General features: G+C 41.1%; 1 long non-coding RNA gene across 1 annotated transcript; it reads right to left on the bottom strand.

Annotated features, from left to right (window-relative positions):
• Positions 1-773: 773 nt before the first annotated feature.
• Positions 774-5,559, bottom strand: LOC134293670 (uncharacterized). Its single transcript, XR_010000629.1, has 2 exons — positions 5,371-5,559; positions 774-2,000 (listed from the first exon to the last, which is right to left on the bottom strand). It is a non-coding gene; the product is annotated as an uncharacterized LOC134293670 (long non-coding RNA).
• Positions 5,560-24,368: the final 18,809 nt, after the last annotated feature.

Here is a 24,368-nt window from a genome sequence, read left to right on the forward strand (position 1 = left end):
ATATCCCACTGTTCGTGCATGTAGAGATAGACATTTTCCCATGTCAGCCCAGGTAAGCGCAGGATTATTTGTCTAGCTAAATAGTCCATTTGAAGCTGAGAGACTGCAGACCGTGGAAACAGGGGTTCACAGTATATATGTTTGTTGAATTTCTTTCTTCACAGCCCAGCCTTTGATTGCCCACGATCATCACCTTTTGTTTCAGGAGATGCATGTCTTTGTCTGAGAAAGCTTCAATCTTTGTCAAACACACAACTGAACAGTTGAGATAATCAAGAGCTCATTATCATTTCTTTAAACATTGTCTTTACAAATGACATCTTCACCCAGGGGACGTCCCACCAGTTGATTGGTTCCCTGGTCAGCGAATCCCTGGCTGTCATTTCTCTGCATTTTGTCTAAAATTATTTAGTTGCTTGTGTTTCTTCTATTTTATCAGCTTTATCCTTGTTTATTTATGCAAAGCTTTTGACACAAAATTTAAAAAATCCTTCCAAAGGGAATCCCCACCAGGGGGCAGCAATGTCAGCAGCACCCTCAGCCAATCAGGGCATGTATCCAGACCGGCCCCTCTCTCGGCCAATCAGGGAAGGGAGTGGGAGTTTTGAATAGCTATCTGTAAAGGAGCTAATAACGACTGCCATCAATTTGTAAAGATGCAACCACCAAAGACTCAGAGAGGAGACCCTTTACTTTTCTTTTCTTTCTTCTTCTTATTCACTTTAGATGGTAGCGTAACTTGGTTTATAATATATACGACAGAGGCTTAGATGTTGGAAGAACAATAATAAGTTTATTCAGGCACAGAGCTTAGTGGTTACAATGTTGTTTCTCATTTAGAGGTATTTTTTATTAACAGTTACAATACTAAATGAGTCAAATTCTCTAAAATGTCACTTCTTTTACTGAAAGTAGTTGAAACTTCTTTCTCTGCTACTTTTAAACCGCAGTCACCCCTGTGATATACGATCACAGATTCTCTGTTCCTTACCAGGACACAGACTACGATAAATAAGTCGCCAAACTTATTTTAAATCAACTCAAAATGAACAATTGAGTCTCCTTGATCCCCTCAACCTAGGATCAATCTTCCCTGTGCCTCATCAGAGCACAGACTGAATCCCTTTTTTAAACTCTGCACTTCTTCAACAAAACGGCAGTTGGCTCTGCCTACTTCTCCATGGCAACCAGCCCCTGAGTGCTGAGATGCAATAACTGTAATACTTACCCTTTTAAAACACAAACACACAATTAAACATCTGTAAACATCTGTAAACCAAAAATTCGTACTTCATTACACTATCAATTTGTATAAGACAACATGCTTTCTCTGTATGGTATGCTTGCACTTTTGAAGCATTCACTTGTACTTCTATCCCTTTTGGCTGAATTCAGTAAAACTCTGTGGCTTGTCTTCAACCTGGTGAGTGTTCCTCTGTTCTGGCCCATTTTTATTAGCTTGTGTTTGCCAGGCATAAGTCCTTTTAACAGTGGTCCTAGCTACCTGCTACACATCCAAGATTAAAATACAACTACAGTGTTCCCTCACTTATTGCTGGGGTTAGGTTCCAGGACCATCCGCAATAAGTCAAAATCTGTGAAGTAGGGATACTATATTTATTTTAATATTTATACATTATTTTAGTAGTTATACACTATTTTAAGTCTTTATCAACCAATCGTATGTTGATAAATCACCTCCTTCTCCTCCTGTTGCCGCTTGGGCTCCTTTTCTCTCTCTTTGGCTTCTCCTTCCTTAGGCTGTAAATTTTTAATTTTTTATGATTTATAATAGTCTTTTAGAGTTTATTGAAAAACCGCAAAACAGTGAACCGCGAACTAGTGAGGGAACACTGTACCACCATTGAAGTCTTCTCTGAACTTGAATGCTGACAGGAAAGATGTGCAAGAAATTTAGTTCTTACAGGAAACCATGAATTAAAACTTTTTGAAGTCCTCAGATTGTATTGCACCTTGTTTTAGGAGATGTGCCGTATTTCCTGAAAGAATTAGAGGATAAAAGCTGCATTATTTTCTCTAGATAGGTTCAACCTGGGGGGGAGGAATGCTGGAAAATCCCTCCCAACAAACATCACCTTCTTTTCCAGCCTGTAGTTTTGCAATAGCAATGTGTGTCTTTCAGTTAGTTCTAATTTATTGCAACCCTAAAGAGAACCTATAATGGGATTTTCTGAGCAGTGGACATTTGACCCTGAGGGTGAGACAGTGTGACTTCTCCAAGGTCACTGATGGGTTTCCATGCTGAACAGGGCTTCAGATACTATGCTGGCTGATTTTAATTTTTCATATTTTCCAAAACATTTACATCTTATTCTATATCATGGGCTCTCATGGTGGCATAGAGACACAACCAATGTTTAAAAGCCTTAAACATAAGGAATCATTGAAACAGCTTAAAAGCAGAAAATTAATAAATTAATAAAATTCGACAATGAAATAATTGAAAGAAACCAGTTCAAAATCTGTTCTTAGACCCTGTAGGCTTTAATAAAAAGCCACATTTTAAGCTGGAAAGAAGTGAGGATCATTGCCAAGGGAAGGAGATTTCTCACCCGAAATTGACGCTTTCCCACATTTCCACATAATGTATTGCTCCCACGGATGGGACATACAAAGGGGCCCTCCAATATTGCTGTTGTACAAAACTGCCCTTTGTGCTTGATCTTGTTGAATAATTAAAACATTGTGCCCTTGTCTACACTTTCAAAAGCCTTAATTTTATCAGTCATTTTTTAAAAATAAAAACATGGAATTGGGTTACTGCTTGTTATTCCTGTGGCATTCTCATACATAATTTATTGTTTGATATTTCCTTTTTCCCTTTTTCTTTTCTTTTCTCTCCCCCGTTGTACAAAATAACTCGGAACGTGGCTTCTGGCACTAACTGGCTGGTGGAAAGTGATTTTTATCATGCAGAGCCAAATAAAGTGTAGCGGATAAACAATATGTATTCATTGTGATAGATGCTTTAGTCCCAACAAGTTCCCGAGGCATTGTCAATGACAGAGTACCTCCTATTCTATGTTCCTCCTTTCCTTTCCTTCTGCATGTCATCTTCTATGCAAGGTTTGGTTTGCTGATAACTTAATAATGCCTTAAGGAAGGAGGAAGGTGAAAAGAATAGAACGGGAGATGAGATGAGGGAGATGAGGAGACCTGAGAAGTCAGGGTAAATAGAACAAGATCACATAAGGCTTTGCACTGCTGCACAGGGAAGACATTTCCATTCTTGATTCATAGGCAAAATGGAAACACCATGTGAGAAAATGGCTGATGAAAAAGGGAAAGCCATGAAAAAAGTCAGTGACATCAAGGACTTGATCAAGCTGGAAGGATTCCACCAAAACACTGTAGTACGAGGGTTGAATGAAAAGTAATGCCTCCACCTTCGTTACTTTGGTTTGGATGGAAATAGTTTAATAAATCAAATGCAGAAATAATCCTTAGAATGTGCTCTTTAACTACCACTATTCACTTTCCCACATAATCACCAGACAATTGAATACATTTCTGCCAACTATGAACAAGTTTTCTGATGCTGTCACGGAAGAAGTTGACACTCTGTTTCTGCAACCAGTGTCTCACAGTACCCATCGTGCACAGATCTTCCAATAGCCAAGCAAAGCAATAATGTGACCCACACATTCTTGTGAAATGCTGCCTATGCTTGAAATTTCTCTCTGAGTGATACGACGATCCTCCTGAATCAATTTGTCACCCTTTTGCTTGTGAAACTCAGTGGTTGCTGTCACAGGACATCCAACTCTTTGTTTGTCACGCAAGTCAGATGTTCCCTCTTCAACATCTTTAAACTTACTCACCCAGCGATGCACAGGACTCACATAAACACAATCACCATAAACAGCTTGCATTCTCTGATGAATCTCCTTTGGGGTGTCAAGAATTCAATGACTGCATGTTGCTTAAGTTGCATTGACCGGCCGTGTGTACAGAGTTCCATACTTTGCACTTTAACAACACAACCGTTCAATGCTTCCAGCCAAGTGGAACTGTAGAGGAGAGTCTACTAAACAAGCCAGTACCTGCCGCATACCAGTATGGCCATATGTTGAGGAGTTACGAAGGTGGAGGCATTACTTTTCATTCAACCCTCGTATTTTGTCGGAATATTGAATATTCCTCAAATATCTTTTGAGTGTTTGCCATGTTATGTATTTTGAATTTCTGTGTACGGTTGTGAAAGCTGGAGTCTGGAAAGGTGGCAGGAAGAAGACCAACTCATTGGAAATGTGGGGGAAAGTTCTCAAGATACAATGGACTGCTAAGAAGATAGATAACGCTATTTGACAAAATTTGAAAAAAAATCAGTTTCTGGTTTAAAAGTGTAATTTTCTGTTTAATTGTGTGATCCTTACTTTGGATGTAGTTGTTCTACTCCAGAAACTTCATTTTTGTGGCTGCCACAAATTATGTTGAATTGGTTGAGACACTATGAGATATTCATTGAAAAACCAGAGCAAAATGTGCTGCAGGATGTCCCTACCACAAAAAACAAAGTTTTTACAGTTTAATAAACCTTTTCCATTTTTTATGATTGAAACCAATTAGGAAATGACATTTATAACCCAGAAACAAAAATCGTGTTAAATAAAGGTCTGAACTTTCCCCAGAAGTCTATATAACTAAACTGAGATTGAGGTTATGTGACACTTGATATATTAGAAGGAAAATCTTGTTCCAAACCACTGAGTACAGCTACAAGAACACCAAGTCATAAAATTGTGGAAAGAACCGGATGGAGAGACTCAATCACCTATCTGGTCTCTGAAATAGTCAGAGGAAAGCCTTTCCTTGGCCCCATCATCCTCATAGTCCTGTCTGATGGGGACAAGGGAGGAGGTCTTTTTGGTGACTGCTCCTTTGTGATGGAAAGCCTTTCTAAGGGATGTTGAAATGGATCCCTCGGTGCTTTCATAAGCACATTTGTATTCAGTTAGGCTTTCAGCAATTGACCGCTGCTGAACACAATGCATTTAATAGATGTTTGTTCGTATTGCTATTTAATTCAGTAGCATTTTAATATCACAGTAGGTCTAACTGTGCTTTACCATTATGACTTTGTGTGCATTTTGATCTCTCCCTGTTTTTATCTGTATGATTTTTTAAACCTTGGGTTCCAGCTTTGGGATAAAAGAAGGATAAGTAAAGGTAAAGGTTTTCCCCTGACATTAAGTCTAGTTGTGTCCAACTCTGGGGGTTGGTGCTCATCTCCATTTCTAAGCTGAAGAGCCAGTGTTGTCCGTAAATACCTCCAAGGTTATGTGGCCGGCATGACTGCATGGAACGCTGTTACCTTCCCGCCAGAGCAGTACCTATTGATCTACTCACATTCACATGTTTTCAAACTGCTAGATTGGCAGAAGCTGGGGCTAACAGCAGGTGCTCACTCTGCTCCCTAGATTCGAACTGCCAGCCTTTCAGTCAGTGAGTTCAGCAGCTCAGCGGTTTAAACCACTGCGACACTGGGCGCTCCTAAAAGAAGGATATACATTTTAAATAAACCCAAAATTATAACACTATGTAACAAAAATTTCAATAAAATTCTGTTCCTTTCCTGTTTCATTGTGGGGTACCTACTTTGGAAATAGTTGTTCTGCTCCAGAAACTTCGTTTTTGTAGCTGCCACAAACTATGTTGAATAGATTGAGACTCGATGAGATATTCATTGAATAACTGAATGTGCTGCAGGATATCCCTCCTGCAAAGACAAAGTTTTTGCAGTTTAATAAACTCTTCCCATGTTTTTATGATAGAACCAATTGGGAAATGACATTTATAACCCAGGAACAAAAGTCATGTTACACATTGACTTAACACTTCTTGTTTCCTACTCATGGAAGCTATTCTTGGGATGTCAAGGCATATGGTTATTTGTTGTTATTATTATTGTTGTTGTTATTATTCTTAATTACGGTTCGGGCCCAGCCTATTTGCATGACCGCGTCTCCCCCTATGAACCAACCCAGGCCTTAAGTTTCTCTGTGGAGCCCCTTGTCAAGGTGCCATCACTCTTACAAGCATGGCTGGTGGAAACGAGAGAAAGAGCCTTCTTGGTCATGGTTCCCCGGCTTTGGAATGCTCACTCTAAAGAAATCAGACAGGCACCCTCTCTAGTTGACTTCAGGAAAGAACTAAAAATCCAGATGTGGAAGCTGGCTTTCAAAAATGGTTATCTACTTGCATTATGATGGTGGTCTTTTAGCCTTGGTTTTAAACTGGTTTTGTCTCCGCAGTGCAATTTTTTAAAGAAAAAATATTCACCTATAAATTTATTTATTGTGATATTTTTTTAAATTTTTGTTTATTAGTTTGGTTATATATTATGCCTTGTCTTTATGGTTTTTGCTTATGTATGTATTGTGATTTGATTCTGTAGTGAGCCGCCCGAGCCCTTGTGGAGAGGGAGCAGGATATAAATAAAGTTTATTATTATATTATTATTACTCCGATTTATCTCCTCCCCAGGGGATTCAAAGCAACTTAACATAAAAGCATCAGCATAGCCATTTAAAATATACAAATATACAAACAGGATTAAATATAGGTAAAGTAAAGGTAGAGGTTTCCCCTGACGTTAAGTCCAGTCGTGTCCGACTCTGGGGGTTGGTGCTCATCTCCATTTCTAAGCCAAAGAGCCAGCGTTGTCCATAGACACCTCCAAGGTCATGTCGCCGGCATAACTGCATGGAGCACCATTACCTTCCCGTTGGAGCGGTACCTATTGATCTACTCACATTTCCCTGTTTTCCAACTGCCAAGTTGGCAGAAGCTAGAGCTAACAGCAGGCGCTCAGTCTGCTCCCCGGATTCGAACCTGCGACCTTTCAGTCTGCAAGTTCACCAGCTCAGCACTTTAACACACTGTATCACCGGGGGCTCCAGGATTAAATATAAATAATATTAAAAATTCCCAGTTAAAAATCATTAAAATAAAGTCAAAGTTAAAAACCACATCACTCCATGAATTGATCTTAAGTCAAGTGACAAATTTCTGCCTCTTAGGATCAAGATTTTTTTTTTTTTAAAAAAAGAATAGGTTAAGACCTGGGTAAATGGTCAATGGTTAGGGACAACAGTAGTTCTTCACCAACACCAAGTGAGTCATTCTGTCTGATCGGTACTGAAATCAAACAATGTCCAAAAATCATCAGATTCCCTAGTCTTGATATAAGGGAAACTGTATCTGGCTTTTTGGTGTGCGTGTACTTCACATCTTAGTCAGCCCCTATGGAAAAGGGAGTATCTCCAAACAGCTAATTAAACATATGCAAACATGAGAAATTCATGAACGAGCAAGCAATGCGTTTTTCTGTAATTATGATGAAATTTGCATATGACATCTCTTTATGGGAATAGGGGGAATATGTGGATGTTGAATTATTCACTTGCTATAGTACTACCATCAGGAGGGATAATATTTGTTTTTAAAAGATGAAGAGGTGTCGCACAGTGACATTCATGCTACGCTCAGTGTGTGAAAGATCAGCAGTCCTATTTGCAGTTTCCACACGTTCACCCAGATGTTGTTGCCTTGATAGGTCTTCCATAAAGCAGAGGTCAGATGAGCTTAGAGCAGTCGACTTCCATGTAAAGTTCTTGCAAAGTTGGCTTCTTTCCTTTACACCAGCAGTTCTCAACCTGTGGGTTCCCAGATGTTTTTGGCCTACAACCTCCAGAAATCCCAGAATATTTACCAGCTGTTAGGATTTCTGGGAGTTGAAGGCCAAAAACATCTGGGGACCCCAGGTTGAGAATCACTGCTCTACACCAAGTCTAAAACTTCAGAGTAGTGTAAAATCCTCACAGAGTAAAATTAAGCAAGTCTCTTTCTTCTCCTTGACTGCCACAGCTATGGCTCAAAATTATGCATTATGGATAACCTGTCAAGACCTTTGGCTATGCATTTTTCTTCGGCAGCAGATTTATGCCTTGTGGGCCGTCATTCTTGTTATTGTAGGCCTTCATGTCATTTCCAGTTAGGAGTAATTGATCATTTGTTTGAGTTAGCATATCTTTCTAATGTTTGTTCAACATTTCAATACATTCAACACCTTCATTGCAATGGTTGCATAGCACAATTAAGGTTTGCCTCTAAAAATGTACGCAATGCAACATACATGATTTCTGTTTGAATATGGTTCCAAGGGGGATTTCCAAAAGAACACATATAGTCTTATCTATTGGCTCCGTATCATCAGACCTTCATCAGACCATGTAAAGACATAAGGGACACCACTATCAGGCATAAGGATGTTCCTCCTTGTCCATGTTTTCATGACAGGTTCAGCCCTACCATTGGCAAGATGAAGCCATTGGCACAGAAAGTAGGTGCTGGAAGGTTTTGGAGAGAGAATAGTTGTGTGTCATGTGCCTGCTTTGGATGGCCTATGGAGGCCTGTTGCCTTCAAGTGGCTACCCATTGCCATTGTTGACAAAAGTTTCAATTACCAGTCTTTTGTCATACAAAGGAAAAGAGGAAGTCATCTTACTCTCTGTCTCAAACAGCTAAAGAGCTTGGTCTGGTCCTTTTGCAGATCCATTAATGCAGTGGTTCTCAACCTGTGGTTCCCAGATGTTTTGGCCTTCATCTCCCAGAAATCCTAACAGCTGGTAAACTGGCTGGGATTTCTGGGAGTTGTAGGCCAAAACACCTGGGGACCCACAGGTTGACAACCACTGCATTAATGCTTTATATAGACAAGACTAGTTAAGAAGAAGAGCTCTGTTATATTTGCAATGTGCAAATAAACAGAAACACTGGCTAGGCTTAGATCATACCAGATTTCTGCAGAAGCCATCTCACTTTCTTAGGGATACAAGATAAGGAACATTTAGTCTAGTTTATTTGCTTCTTGACAGAGGTTGACTGCGGAGGAGAGTGGCATCACAATGACTAGGGAGAAAGGAAGGAGCCAACAAAGTAAATATTCTCCTGGAGAGTCTTTGCGAGTTGCAGCAGCAAATGAATGAAGCCTTAGACATTGTACCAAGTTGCTTCTCTCTTAGCTGAGCTAGACACAGCCTGAAGCCGGGTTTATCAAAACTGAAGGACATTCATCCAAGGGATAAACCATGAAGACTCGGGGCCAGACTCCAAGATCTAACAACCCCAAATATAAAATATATAAAATAAAAAAAACATGTAACAATTCATTGGAGGGTAGTTTGCATCGATATAGGAAACTACCTCCTGCCAGTTCAAATTATGTATTATTGAAGGCTTTAATGGCTGGAATCACTGGGTTGCTGTGACTATAACCTCACAACCTCTGAGGATGTCTGCCACAGATGTGGGCGCAATGTCAGGAGAAAAAGCTTCTGGAACATGGCCATAGAGCCCAAAAGATTCGCAGCAACTCAGTTCAAATTATGTTTCCATCTAAACCAGGCATGGGCAAATTTCGGGCCTCCAGGTGTTTTGGACAGTTCCCAATAGCCTACTGTAGTTGAAGTCCAAAACACCTGGAGGGCTGAAGTTTGCCCATGCCTGGTCAAGACCCTGAGATAGGGAAGTGTTGCCCTCCAGAGATTGTTGGGTTCCAACTCCCATCAGCTCTATCCAGAACATCTAATGCTGAGCAGTGCTGTGAACTACAGTCCAGCATCATCTGGAGAGCTGCACTTTGACAGACTTGATTTAGTCTATTACACTATGTAATATAATTTTTTTCCTGGGTTATAAATGTCATTTCCTGTTTGGTTCTATTATATAAATAGGGAAAGGGTTTATTAAACTGCCAAAACTTTGTTTGTGCAGGAGGGACATCCTGCAGCACATTTTGCTCTAGTATTTCATAGAGTCTCAACTAATTCAACATAGTTTTTGGCAGCCACAAAAATGATGTTTCTGGAGTATAGCAATTACTTTCAAAGTAAGGACCACACAATTAAACAGTAAATAACACGTTCACACCAACAACTTTTTTTCAAATTTTGTTACATTGTGTTTGTTTTTTTTTTTTACTTTGCTGAATACTTTTAATACTTAGATGTTAGGGATTGAACTAAGAACATTTGACATGCAAAACATGTGCTCTCCCACTCAGCCATGACCCTTCCCTTACTCATTCTAGATCAATGTGGAAAGGATTTTGTTAATGGCAGAAAGTTTAGGAAAGACTGTGACAGATCATTTAATTCTAGCTTTCGTTATAACCACATTAACCATGATGCATTATTTTGATATTTAAGGGATCTGATTGTCAATTAGCTTTTATGAGGAATTATGTGTTGTTGTTAGTCATCTATCGATCATTAGTCTTCTCTTTCATCAGGAACCGCGTGTTTAAAATGTACAACAACCGACTTTTATTGTGATCTGTCTAGCATCTAATGCTCTAAACAAAGGACAGCGCCTTAGAGGTCATTTGAAAAGAGCTTTCCTTTTCTCTGCTCCAAAGTGGGACTCCACTGTTTCTTGCTAATTATTTGCTGTAATTTAAATTTCAGTTAAGACATTATTTACCAAAGCCTAAATAGCAACATTGTTGTTTTAATTGCTTCAGAAATCATAAGTAGGTTTACAAAATTGAAATAAATAGATAATTACTTTAAAAAGTAGGCCATCACATTCTATGAGCCATTAGGGAGGAAATATTATGTAGAATCCATCAAATGAGAGGGGAAAATCACATTGTAGTGCTAATCAACACAAAGTCCATTTTGGTGTATTTTTAAAACTATAGCTCCCCAGATCCCCCAGCCAACATGATGGGAGTTGTAGTACAAAGTAGTTTACTTGTACACTGATCAGATTTTTATTAACTTATTTCACAGACAAGCAGCTGACCATTCAGGACACAAAATAGCTACATTCATGTTTGAGAGAGTTTAGTGCAGTGGTTCTCAACCTTCCTAAGGCCGCGATCCCTTAATACAGTTCCTCATGTTGTGGTGACCCCAACCATAACATTATTTTTGTTGCTACTTCATAACTGTCATTTTGCTACTGTTATCAATAGTAATGCAAATATCTGATATGCAGGATGTATTTTAATTCGCTGGACCTAATTTGGCACAAATACCCCATATGCCCAAATTTGAATACTGGTGAATGGTTTTGTCATTTGGGAGTTGTAGTTGATGGGATTTATAGTTAGCCTACAATCAAAGAGCATTCTAAACTCCACCAACGATGGAATTGAACCAAACTTGGCACACAGAACTCCCATGACCAACTGAAAATACTGGAAGGATTTGGTGGGCCTTGACCTTGAGTTTTGGAGTTGCAGTTCACCTACATCCAGAGAGCACTGTGGACTCAAAACAATGAGGGATCTGGACCAAACCTGGCACCAATACTCAATATGTCCAAATGTGAACACTGGTAGTTTGGGGAAAATAGACCTTGACATTTGGGAGTTGTAGTTGCTGGAATTTATAGTTCACCAACAATCACAAAGCCCCTTGAAACCCACCAATGATAGAATTGGGAAAATTGGACTTTTGGTGAAAGGATTCGCCATCTGTTTCCAAAAAGGAAGAAAAGGACTTGCAAAGAGATCTTCAGCCTTCTCTGCCAAAGGGATTTCTAAGACCTAAGAAATACTGTTTTCTGATGGTCTTTGGTGACCCCTCTGACACCTTCTTGTGACTCCCCCCTCCCAGTGGTCCCAACCCCCAGGTTGAGAAACGCTGGTTTAGTGGAACACAACTTTGAGAAAATGAGGATTTAGAAACTATGGGGTGCAAATGTGGGATTAGAAATATGATACATTTGTTCAGAAAGCATCCCTTGACCCAAAAGTGTCCTCCATGAAACATGGAAACAGGCCATGATTGTTAGAAAGTTCTGAGATTCGTTCTAAAAGTATAACTTTCCAACCTCTGAGTGAACCATAGGTTGCAACAAGTCGCCAATGAAAACAGGGACATATGTGGCCAAGCAACATCAGAATGAGGTCAAGATGCCCAAAGTGATGAATGAAAAAGAATACACAATAGAATATAAGCTGCACTTTGCACTTCCTCCTATCCACTCCTTCCTGCTGTGTTAAATGAGTACAAAGTACTATAACATCATGAACCTAGGACTTCTTCATCTTACCCTTTTCCTACTGTCTTTCTTGGTTTTCTGGGTGGTCCTTTCTGTGTACAGTGTTCCCTCACTTATTGTGGGGGTTACGTTCCAGGACCACTCGCAATAAGTGAAAATCCGGGAAGTAGGGATGCTAGGCTTTTCCTTAGGAAGGAAGTAGAAAGAGGGAGGGAGGAGGGAGGGAGGGAGGGAGAGAAGAAAGAGGCAGGGGAACATGGCGCCACCTCCTTCTCCTCCCGCTGCCATTTGGGCTCCTTCTCCGCCCCGCTTCCTGCACCCAACTGAGACTACCACCACTGTAAATCATAATTTTTATGATTTATAATATTATTTTAGTGTTTATTAAAAAACCGCAAAACAGCAAGTCCGCGAAAAGTAGTGAGGGAACACTGTATTTCTTTGTCATTTTCTCGTCTGTTCTCCATCTTCTCCCTACTTTCTCCAGTTTGAAGTTGGGTAACACCCAACTTCTGAAGATGGTTTTTGGGCTCTGTTTCCATGCACTGGTGGCACAGTGTGTTAAAGCGCTGAGCTGCTGAACTTGAGGACCAAAAGGTCCCAGGTTCAAATCCCAGGAGCAGAATGAGCGCCCGCTGTTAGCCCCAGCTCCTGCCAACCTAGCAGTTCGAAAACATGCCAATGTGAGTAGATCAATAGGTACTGCTTCAGTGGGAAGGTAACGGTGCTCCATGCAGTCATGCCGGCCACATGACCTTGGAGGTGTCTATGGACAACGCCAGCTCTTCGGCTTAGAAATGGAGATGAGCACTAACCCCCAGAGTCGGTCACGACTGGACTTAACGTCTGGGGAAACCTTTACCTTTACCTTACTTCCATGCGCTTAGAAAACAGAGCATCATGGAGTCTCATTGGATGTGCCTTTACATCATGCGGTGGCTTCCGTGGGGCTCTGAAGAACATCTGATGTTTGTATCAATGGAAGTTAAGTCAAGAACAAAGACATAAAGCAAAAGAAGGCGAGACAAAATGGGATGTTCTAAAAGGAACTGAATAACTGGGATGACAGATAATTAATCAGGACTATCCCTGCCAAATCAGGGCAGTTGGAGAGTACAGAGTGACCTAATGTACTTTGCATACGAACAGGATTGTACCTCCAAGTTGAGATTCAACACCATGTGCTCTCCATCACAGTAGATATCATCACTCATCTCCCAATGGATAGATTCAATTCCATTCCATTCCAGTTTGAAAAACCCGATTAAAAGATATTGCTCTTCCAAATTAATTTTGGCTCTATTTATTTATTTCTGTGCAACGCTAGATAAGTTTCAGGGAAATAGAGAAATGCATTGATCGAAGGGGATGAAAATGTGACTTGCATAATCTAGAAGCTGTGTTGTAAACAGACATCTTTCATCTTTCAATGCTCCTCATATGAAGTCCAGCCGAAACATTCTCCCGAAACTGTAGGGGTTGCTGTAGTAACACTGAAATGGATTTCCAAGACATTGGCAACTTCAGACAAGTGACTGACAGGCTAATCTTGCCCTAAATAAAACATGAATTGAGAATAATGAAGATTGCTGTAACTTATGTTCCCAAAGTAAAAAAACAAACAAAAAAGTTTAAAAAGTGAACAGATGGAAAGAAGTGGGAAGATAGACGGGGAGAAAAGCCCTAAACTTGTCAAAGCTCTTCTTATTGCCATGACTTTTTTTTGCTGTTGTTGAATTCAAAGACTTCAAAGCAAATAATGCCCTCCGAAAAATGTGCAACAGTTTCAAATAGGTCAGAAAGTTGGGGATAAGAAGGCAACCGTCTCAAGATGGTCCGGCATTAGAAACAGTTATTGAAACTGTCAAAGGTCCTTCAAGGCAAGACCAACAATGGCAAACAAGTGTTGCAGTGGTCTAAAACACTGCTTCTTAAATTGTGGGCCGCAAAGTTTTCCAATAGTAGAAGGTTTCCAAATCCCACCCATTTCTACAGATTTATAAGCAACAACATCCAGTACTACTGCTTCCAGTAGACTCTGCAGAAAATGCTTCCATTGTACTTCATGAAAAAGGAAAGATGTGACTTCAGTAAATCTATTTGCTGGGGAGTTTGTGTAATTTGCAGCAGCCACTCAATGAAGCCTTGGAAACTGCTGCTCTTCTAGACCAGTGGTTCCCAACCTTTGGTCCTTAGGGTGTTTTAGCCTTCAACTCCCAGAAATCCCAGCCAGCTTACCAGTTGTTAGGAATTGTGGGAGCTGAAGTCCAAAACATCTGGAGGACCAAAGCCTGGACACTTCTATTCCAGATGAGCTGGAGATTTCAATAGGACCCCTTCCTTTTTGCTAGAAGCTGAACTCCGCAAGAATGTAGAAGTTTCATCTCCTATCTAAAGATGACTCACAAAAACTCGGGATTCAGGGCCAAGTCCTGATATAGTACAATGATTCCATTTTAACTGCCATGGCAACATCCATTAGCATGGCAACAATTTTTGAATATTGTTTATATTTAATCCTGTTTTAATGTTTGTATATTTGAAATGGTTTTAAATAGCCCCCGGTGGCACAGTAGGTTAAACTGCTGAGCTGCTGAACTTGCTGACTGAAAGGTTGGTGGTTTGAATCTGGGGAGCAGAGTGAGCTCCCATTGTTAGCCCCAGCTTCTGCCAACCTATCAGTTCGAAAACATGCAAATGTGAGTAGATAAATAGGTACCGCTCCGGCGGGAAAGTAATGCCAGCCACATGACCTTGGACAATGCCAGCTCTTCGGTTTAGAAATGGAGATGAGCACCAACCCCCAGAGTCAGACATAACTGGACTTGATGTCAGGGAAAAACCTTTACCTTGCCTTAAATGGTTACACTGATGTTTTTATGTTAAGCCACTTTGAGTCCCCTTTGGGGAGATAAAGCAGGGTATAAATAAATATAAAATAACAACAACAACAACAACAACAAACAACATCCTATAGAATCTTGGGATTTGCAGTCTTGAAAGGAGCACTTAAGATTCTCAGTCAGAGACTCCTTAAACCGCAAAACCCAAGGTTCTTCCGGAAGCAGTCATGGCAGTTAAGGTGGAGTTATAATGCTATAATTATGTGGTGCAAAAGGCCACTGCTTGTGTTCGAGGGCGAGACTTCCGTTTTTTTGTGTTCGCAGATGTTGTTTTTTGCAAGTGGAGATGAGAATGCCTGCCATGGAGTAGAGTATCTTCATCATGTTTTTCATCTGTTGATCTTTGGCAGAGCTGATCAACTTCTGTACAGTTTGGATTTTGAAGAGAGACAGGGGTGAAGGGCCTAAGGCTTAACAAATGCCCTTGGTGCTCTGAACCTCGCAAGGTGCCACTCACATCAATGGCAAAAGTTAATGAAATGGATCTCTATCTCCAAGTGGATGACCTATTGAAATAATTGAAAGTCTATTTGCCTGGGAAATAAAAGGGATTGGAAAGGTAGAAGTGAGAAGCGGGATAAATGGCACCTGCAGCTCCGACCTTTAATGACCTCAGCAGAGCAATCTGGAAATGACATGAAATTCACCCTGAAAAAAAAGAAGATGATAATTTATAAAGCATATGTCAGAATGAACAATTGCTATGAACGGGACTCATGAGAAAGTGCAAGTGACATGTCAAGAGGGAAGCGTTGCTGGGAATACCAGATGGGTTTGCAGCGTGATCTACAGGCGGCAACGAGACCAGAAGAACATCGGAGAGCTGTCCTTTAGATTGTTTGTTCTTCTAGCTTAGAGTTATCATTCAGCCTCCTTTCCCCATGCATTTTTGCACAGGGTAATGCAAAGAATCACCTTGCCAGAATTTCCTGACACTCAAACTCCTTTAAACTCCTTTTAAAACTTTTTTTGTGACTTGCAAATATTTTTTCATTACTAAGACAGGATAGAGATTTAAGGGAAATGTCTTATGCCTGAAACAGAGTTAGAGATTAATAATGTTGGCATAAGAATGCAGACAAGAGGTGATCATGGTGAGAAAAGAAAAAAAAGATAACCCCTGTGAATTAAAAGAGGAGATAATCGGGATGTGGACCAGTTTTGAGATTATATTGCTTTTCATATTATATACCAAGATGTAGTTGCATGTTATTAATATAATCACAATCATAATATTCCTGGAAGAACTGAAAGTGTGGCGGAAAAAACTGCCCATGTGTCATTCACATTGAAATGTGTCAGCGAGAGCTATTTCAGCTAGAGGGAATAGAATACACCAAAAATGTTTTGAAGTTGCCAGCTTTTTCTAATTTTGATAAGAATTTAAAAGCTAAAGAGTACTGCTTTGGAAGGGGAGGGAAGGAGTCACCTCAGAAGTATGTCCCACTTTTTATTATGCATATGACCCAGCAGGACGGCACCCATTCTATCATCACGCTAAGGCTGTTACATAGCAGATTAAGTGCTAAATGTCGCCATTTGGGCGATTGCGCTGATGAACTGTTTGTGAAGGATGACTCCCAGTACAAGCTTATTAAGAGGCCTGAAGCAAAATCAAAGATTTTGAACTTCCATTTATATATTTAGCCCTCTTATCCCTGCCATTTACGTCCTGCTGTTCAGATTGTCTTTCATAGCAAAGAGAGAGGAATTATTTGGGGGTCTGTCATTAGTGATTTATTGCTAGCAAGGAGCAATCTTTAGATGTGCGGTAACATGTAGCATCAGCCAATAGATGGTGGATGCATATTCCTAAAGCTTGTTCATTTGTACAGTGGATCCTTGGAATCCATTGGGATTTGGTTCCAGGCCCTCCATGGACTGGGCACCAACATCCACGGATGCTCAAGTCATATTATATAAAATTGTGTCATAAAATGTTGTTCCTCCTACGTATAAAATGGGAAGGAAAATCAAGCTATGTGTGGATGAATGTTTTGATACTAAAACCATGGATATGGGTGGCTGACTGCAATTACTATCCTGCATAACCCTATTGACTATTCTAAAGCCTTTGACTGTGTGGATCATAATAAACTATGGCATGTTCTTGGTGGTAGGGGGATACCAAGTCACCTTGTCTGTCTCCTGAGAAATCTGTATAAAGACCAAGTAGCCACAGTAAGAACAGACCACGGAACAACAGACTGGTTCAAGATTGGGAAAGGAGTACGGCAGGGCTTGAGGAATCCAAAGCCGGAGTTAAAATTGCTGGAAGAAACATTAACAACCTTAGGTATGCAGACGATACCACTCTGATGGCCGAAAGTGAGGAAGAGCTGAGGAGCCTTATCACCAAAGTGAAAGAAGAAAGTGCAAAAGCCGGGTTGCAGTTAAACGTCAAGAAAACCAAGATCACGGCAACTACACCTATTGATAACTGGCAAATAGAGGGAGAAAGCGTAGAGGCAGTGACAGACTTTATATTTCTAGGCGCAAAGATCACTGCAGATGCAGACTGCAGCCAGAAAATCAGAAGACGTTTATTTCTTGGGAGGAGAGCAATGGCCAACCTTGACAAAATAGTGAAGAGCAGAGACATCACACTGGCAACGAAGGTCCGCATAGTCAAAGCAATGGTATTCCCCATAGTAACCTATGGATGCGAGAGCTGGACCATAAGGAAGGCTGAGCAAAGGAAGATAGATGCTTTTGAACTCTGGTGCTGGAGGAAAATCCTGAGAGTGCCTTGGACCGCAAGAAGATCCAACCAGTCCATCCTCCAGGAAATAATGCCCGACTGCTCACTGGAGGGAAGGATATTAGAGGCAAAGATGAAGTATTTTGGCCACATCATGAGGAGACAGGAAAGGTTGGAAAAGATCATGATGCTGGGGAAAATGGAAGGAAAAAGGAAGAGAGGCCGACCAAGGGCGAGATGGATGGATGGTATCCTTGAAGTGACTGGCTTGACCTTGAAGGAATTGGGGGCGGCGACGGCCGACAGGGAGCTCTGCCGTGGACTGGTCCATGAGGTCACGAAGAGTCGGAAATGACTATACGACTGAGAGAGAGAGATAACCCTCACCATTCTAACTGATACAATTAAAACCTGAGAGAGATTTTTTGCAGGGAGGGGTATCAAGAAATAAGCAGAGATAGTTTTTTGGGGGCACCTCACTACAGATTTCAACAAGGAATGTATTGTTGAAAAATTGGAATGTGTGTGCAAGGAATACACACCAGAAGTTTTGTTTGTTTATTTTGTTGGGGGAGATTTCCCAGATTGAATGCACTTCACATTCTGGAATCTGCACATTGACGGAAACCTGGGGATACACCAGAAAAGGTACACATTTGGAAAGCATGCAGAGGAAAAGTTGCCGAATTATAACCCTGTCTGAAATTCACCTTATAAGACCAACAGCAGCTAAGATACAGGAATTCTTCCTGTTGTCCTTCTAAGGCCTTCTAAGTTCTCAACCTGGGGTTCCCAGATGTTTTTGGCCTTCAACTCCCAGAAATCCTAACCGTTGGTAAACTGGCTGGGATTTCTGGGAGTTGTAGGCCAAAAACATCTGGGGACCCCTGGGTTGATAACCACTGTTCTAAGGACCGATACATGTGCATATAGAGCTGGGACCACATGCAAAAAGTATTGCAAAGCCTGACTTACCTAAGGGATCAAGCAGAATGGTACGTGTGTTTCATTTTTTTTCTGGCACAAGGGAAAGAGAAGCAGGGAACAGGCCGTGCTTTCCATGAACATTTCCTCCAAAGCCAAGACCCTTTTTGCAGAGCTATTTTTCTAGAGTCCAGACTTGCAGCATTTCACAGGTGAAAACTTAAGACAGATGTGGCTAAGCACCATCAGAGTGTAGCCTAGATGGCAAAGGCTATTTGTGAGGAAAAGCTAGAAGAGGTTGCACTGCTTTGCTTTTCCTGAAGGACAAGATTCTGTCTCTCTCCCTTCGCTTCTTGAGGAAAATTGTACAACTTTTGAACTCAATTTGCAGCAAGTGAAGTAGGGAAAACAAAAGGAGACAATCCTTTTAAAGGCAGATGAAAAACAATGACAGTAAATAATTTGGCACTGTTCCTGCCTAAAGGACAATTGAATGGCATATTGCATGCTCTTTGGTTGTAGTCTGCTACTGGAATTCCCCACCTTTCATTCACTCACATTTAGACTTGGTTCCATGGCCACTCTTATAACACTATGTAACAAAATTTGATAAAATTCTGTTCCTGGTTTGAAAGTGTTATTTTCTGATTAATTGTGTGGTCCTTACTTTGAAAGTAGTTGTTCTACTCCAGAAACTAAGTTTTGGTGGCTACCACAAACTAGGTTGAATTGGTTGAGACTTGATGAGATATTCATTGAAAAACTAGAGCAAATGTGCTGTGTGATGTCCTGCAAAAACAAAGTTTTACAGTTTAATACACTTTTCCCCATGTTTTTATGATAGAAATCAATTTGGAAATGACATTTATAATACAAAACACGAACAAAAACTGTGTTAGTGTAATGGTTATAGACTCTAGTCTATAAAGTAACTTTTGGGAGGTGTCCTATGGCATAACACAAAAAGGCGTACGGCATGTTCCTGAGGATGTCAAAAAAGGAGGGCTGTAATTCATCCAGCATTTGCCATGGTTTGAATGGAGGAGTTTCACAGAATGTGTTTTCAGCAATATACAATGCAACATCTTTTTTCGGAGTGGTTAAACATTAGGGCTTGAAAGAAATCAGGGATAAAGAGGATTGGGCATTCTATATGCCTCTCCCCACAGGAGCCATTTCAGCATGGCATACTTTCGTGGACCCCACAAAAGGAAAGCCAGCCTGGTAAAAATAGCAGTTGCTGCTTTCTAAAAACCCACCCAAATGAACAAAAGGTCCACCTATCGACTTGCATGTTTGGGAATTTTTTTGGTCTGAATTTAGAATCATTGGGCTTCACTTTTGTGCTGCTGAGCATATGCACTCTTCATCAGTTGGGGAAAAACGTGATGCATACCAAAAATGGTTAGGCAAGGCCTCTTTCAAGGGGAGATCAAAGCGCTACCAGTCTTTTAAAATAGCTCTCTGCATGATTCGAAGGCCTCAATTGCTTTCTTCAAGCTGTTTGAATCCTCCCTCCTGTCAATGCTGTTTCAATGATAGCACATCCAACACGCCATGCTCAGATATCCAGAGATAGATCGCTTACATATTTCATGATAGAGATGTTGCACTGACATTTTGATGAATAGTTAATTTCTCTCGCTCACTTCCAAGTCCTCTAAGTAACTTCTTTGCCTGGATCTTGGTAATGTAATTGTAAATGGGCAGACCATTTCATAGAAATGGAGCATGGCTCTCATTAGCTGCTTGTGAAATGCTTTGCGGTAACAGGGATTCTTTGCAAGCTTCTCAGCAAGGCATTTGGCCTGTTATGATTTCCCAACCCACCTCCTAAATGCAAAAAAATCCCAAAGCACAATTTCTATGTAATTGCTCATAGAAGTATAATGGCTATGATTTGTCAAGGTAAAGAGAGACAGAAGTTGCACGAGTCTTATGTTCTATTAGCTATGGCAGTAAAGGGAGCAATAATCCAAGAGCAACCAGGATAATACCTGTTGAAGGAATCTCTCCTAAAAGAGATTTCACTGAACTTTCATGGATGGTTTTTAGGTGCAGACAAAAACATGTCAAATATTTAACAGGCTCTGACCACTAGATAACTTTTTACCATATAGTTTATTTTAATAAGATTACTTTTATTCTTGGGATTTTTATGGGGAAAGAAAAGTGGCATGCTTTCCTTCATGTGTCCTAAAAACATGATTTTATCTGCCCTTTTCAAAGCTTAGAAGCTTTAACTATACTGAAGCTTTTCTCTTTGACATCCAAATTGTGCATATTACAAGTAGAAAAAAATTAGTTAGAAGAGCGGTCAGACTCGTGATTATAGAGCTACTAGTAAACCTCATTGTGAACTATTAAATGACCTTTCGATCACTAACAATTATGGATCATTCGCCAATCGGTTGAAAGGATAGATTATTCCCTGCTCCAAGCAAAGGAGGAATAGAGCATCAATACAAATACATGCAAGAAACTACTGCTCTAAATCTAATTCTTAATCTCAATTTGAACAAAACCATTGATTGGGCTCATTTTACACAAGTGTTATCGTGTTCCTGTTAATTCAATGGGTCTACTTTAGCTGAAATTGAAGAACTGGATTTAGAATCCAAGTGAATAACAAGGATGTTACCTTTAAAATTTAGAATCATAGAATCATAGAATAGTAGAGTTGGAAGAGACCTCATGGGCCATCTAGTCCAACCCCCTGCTAAGAAGCAGGAAATCGCATTCAAAGCACCCCCGACAGATGGCCATCCAGCCTCTGCTTAAGAGCTTCCAAAGGAGCCTCCACCACAGTCTGGGGGAGAGAGTTCCACTGCCGAACAGCCCTCACAGTGAGGAAGTTCTTCCTGATGTTCAGGTGGAATCTCCTTTCCTGTAGTTTGAAGCCATTGTTCCGTGTCCTAGTCTGCAGGGCAGCAGAAAATAAGCTTGCTCCCTCCTCCCTATGACTTCCCCTCATGTATTTGTACATGGCTATCATGTCTCCTCTCAGCCTTCTCTTCTGCAGGCTAAACATGCCCAGCTCTTTAAGCCTCTCTTCATAGGGCTTGTTCTCCAGAACCTTAATCATTTTAGTCGCCATCCTCTGGACGCTTTCCAGCTTGTCAACATCTCCCTTCATCTGCGGTGCCCAAAATTGGACACAGTATTCCAGGTGTGGTCTGACCAAGGCAGAATAGAGGGGGAGCATGACTTCCCTGGATCTAGACGCTATTCCCCTATTGATGCAGGCCAAAATCCCATTGGCTTTTTTAGCTGCCGCATCACATTGTAGGCTCATGTTTAACTTGTTGTCCACGAGGACTCCAAGGTCTTTTTCGCACACACTGCTGTCAAGCCAGGCGTCCCCCATTCTGTATCTTTGATTTCCATTTTTTCTGCCGAAGTGAAGTATCTTGCATTTGTCCCTGTTGAACTTCATTTTGTTAGTTTCGGCCCATTTCTCTAGTCTGTCAAGATCGTTTTGAATTCTGCTCCTGTCTTCTGGAGTGTTGGCTATCCCTCCCAGTTTTGTGTCGTCTGCAAACTTGATGATCGTGCCTTCTAACCCTTCGTCTAAGTCGTTAATAAAGATGTTGAATAGAACTGGGCCCAGGACGGAGCCCTGCGGCACGCCACTTGTCACTTCTTTCCATGATGAAGACGACGCATTGGTGAGCACCCTTTGGGTTCGTTCGCTTAGCCAATTACAGATCCACCTAACCGTAGTTTTGTCTAGCCCACATTTAACTAGTTTGTTTGCCAGAAGGTCGTGGGGGACTTTGTCGAAGGCCTTACTGAAATCCAGGTACGCTACATCCACAGCATTCCCTGTATCGACCCAACTCGTAACTCTGTCGAAAAAAGAGATCAGATTAGTCTGGCATGACTTGTTTTTGGTAAATCCGTGTTGACTATTAGCAATGACCGCATTTGCTTCTAAGTGTTTGCAGACCACTTCCTTAATGATCTTTTCCAGAATCTTGCCTGGTATTGATGTGAGGCTGACCGGACGGTAATTGTTTGGGTCGTTCTTTTTTCCCTTCTTGAAGATCGGGACCACATTCGCCCTCCTCCAATCTGCTGGGACTTCTCCTGTTCTCCAAGAACTCTTGAAGATGATTGCCAGTGGTTCTGAAATAACTTCCGCTAGTTCCTTCAATACTCTTGGATGTAGCTGATCTGGCCCTGGGGACTTGAATTCGTTTAGAGTGGCCAGGTGTTCCTGGACAATTTGTTTCCCTATTTGGGGTTGGATTTCCCCCAATCCTTCGTCCATTCCATGTTGCTGAGGTTGAAGATGGTTTTCTTTTTGTGAGAAGACCGAGGCAAAGAAGGCATTAAGCAGTTCTGCCTTTCCCTATCCCCTGTCGCCATCACCCCATCTTCTCCTTGCAGTGGCCCTATCACCTCCTTTTTCTTCCTTTTTCTACCAACGTAAGCAAAAAAGCCTTTTTTTTTGTTTTTTATGTCCCTGGCAAGCCTGAGCTCATTTTGCGCTTTAGCCTTGCGAACCTTTTCCCTACAGGTGTTGGCTATACGTTTGAATTCTTCTTTGGTGATTTCTCCCCTTTTCCACTTCTTGTGCATGTCACTTTTGAGCTTTAGCTCAGTTAGAAGTTCTTTGGACATCCATTCTGGCTTCTTTGCATTTGTCTTATTTTTCTTCTTTGTTGGCACTGTTTGCATTTGCGCCTTGAGTATTTCACTTTTGAAAAACTCCCATCCATCCTTAACTCCCTTGTTTTTTAATATTGGCGTCCATGGAATGCCGCTCAGTAATTCCTTCATTTTTTGGAAGTCAGCTCTCTTAAAGTCCAGAATGCGTGTTTGACTTGTCTTAGTTTCAGCATTCCTTTGTATTGCAAACTGCAGGAGCACATGGTCACTTGCCCCTAAGGATCCAACCACTTCAACTGTATTGATCAGGTCTTCCACATTTGTTAAGATTAGATCAAGAGTTGCTGATCCCCTTGTTGCCTCTTCTACCTTCTGTATCATAAAATTGTCTGCAAGGCAAGTGAGGAATTTGTTGGACTTTGTACTCTTGGTCGAGTTTGTTTTCCAGCAGATATCGGGATAATTGAAATCGCCCATGACTACTATATCTCTACTTTGTGCCTGTTTGGTCAGCTGTTGACAGAAAGCTTCATCAAGTCATTCATCCTGACTCGGAGATCTGTAGTAGACACCCACGACAAGGTCTTTTTGAGTCTCGGTTCCCTTGATTCTTATCCAGAAGCTTTCAAGCTGGTTTCCCGGATTACAGTCTTGCATTTCTTCTGCAACGTAACTGTTTTTGACATATAAAGCTACTCCCCCTCCTCTCCCCTTTGTTCTATTTCTGTGAAAGTGATTATAGCCCTCAATGGTTAAATTCCAGTGATGGGAGTCATCCCACCAGGTTTCAGTGATGCCTATGACATCGTATGTGTGGTGCTGTGCTAAGAGTTGGAGTTCGTCTTGCTTATTTCCCATGCTCTGAGCATTAGTGTAAAGACATGTAAGCCCCTGTGACCTCCCCTTGAGCTGTTTATTTGGGATTATTGTGCTCTCTGTACTTGGTCCTTGCTGTGTTTGTGCAGCCCTCCGTTTAGCCTTTTGGCAGTTCCCTGTAGTCGTGGGTAATATAGTGTTCGCCAGGCTGTTGTTCCCCTCCCCCAGTGGATCTTGTGAGTCTGTGTGCAAAAAGATGTTTTCCTACTTGTGTAAGATGCACCCCATCACTTGCCAGTAGTTCATCCTCTTGGAAGAGTAGACCATGGTCAAGGAAGCCAAAATGCTCCTCTTGACACCATTTTCTGAGCCAG

The sequence above is a fragment of the Anolis carolinensis genome, unplaced genomic scaffold (genome assembly GCF_035594765.1).
Source record: "Anolis carolinensis isolate JA03-04 unplaced genomic scaffold, rAnoCar3.1.pri scaffold_9, whole genome shotgun sequence".
In the NCBI taxonomy this organism is placed as follows: Eukaryota; Metazoa; Chordata; class Lepidosauria; order Squamata; family Dactyloidae; genus Anolis; species Anolis carolinensis.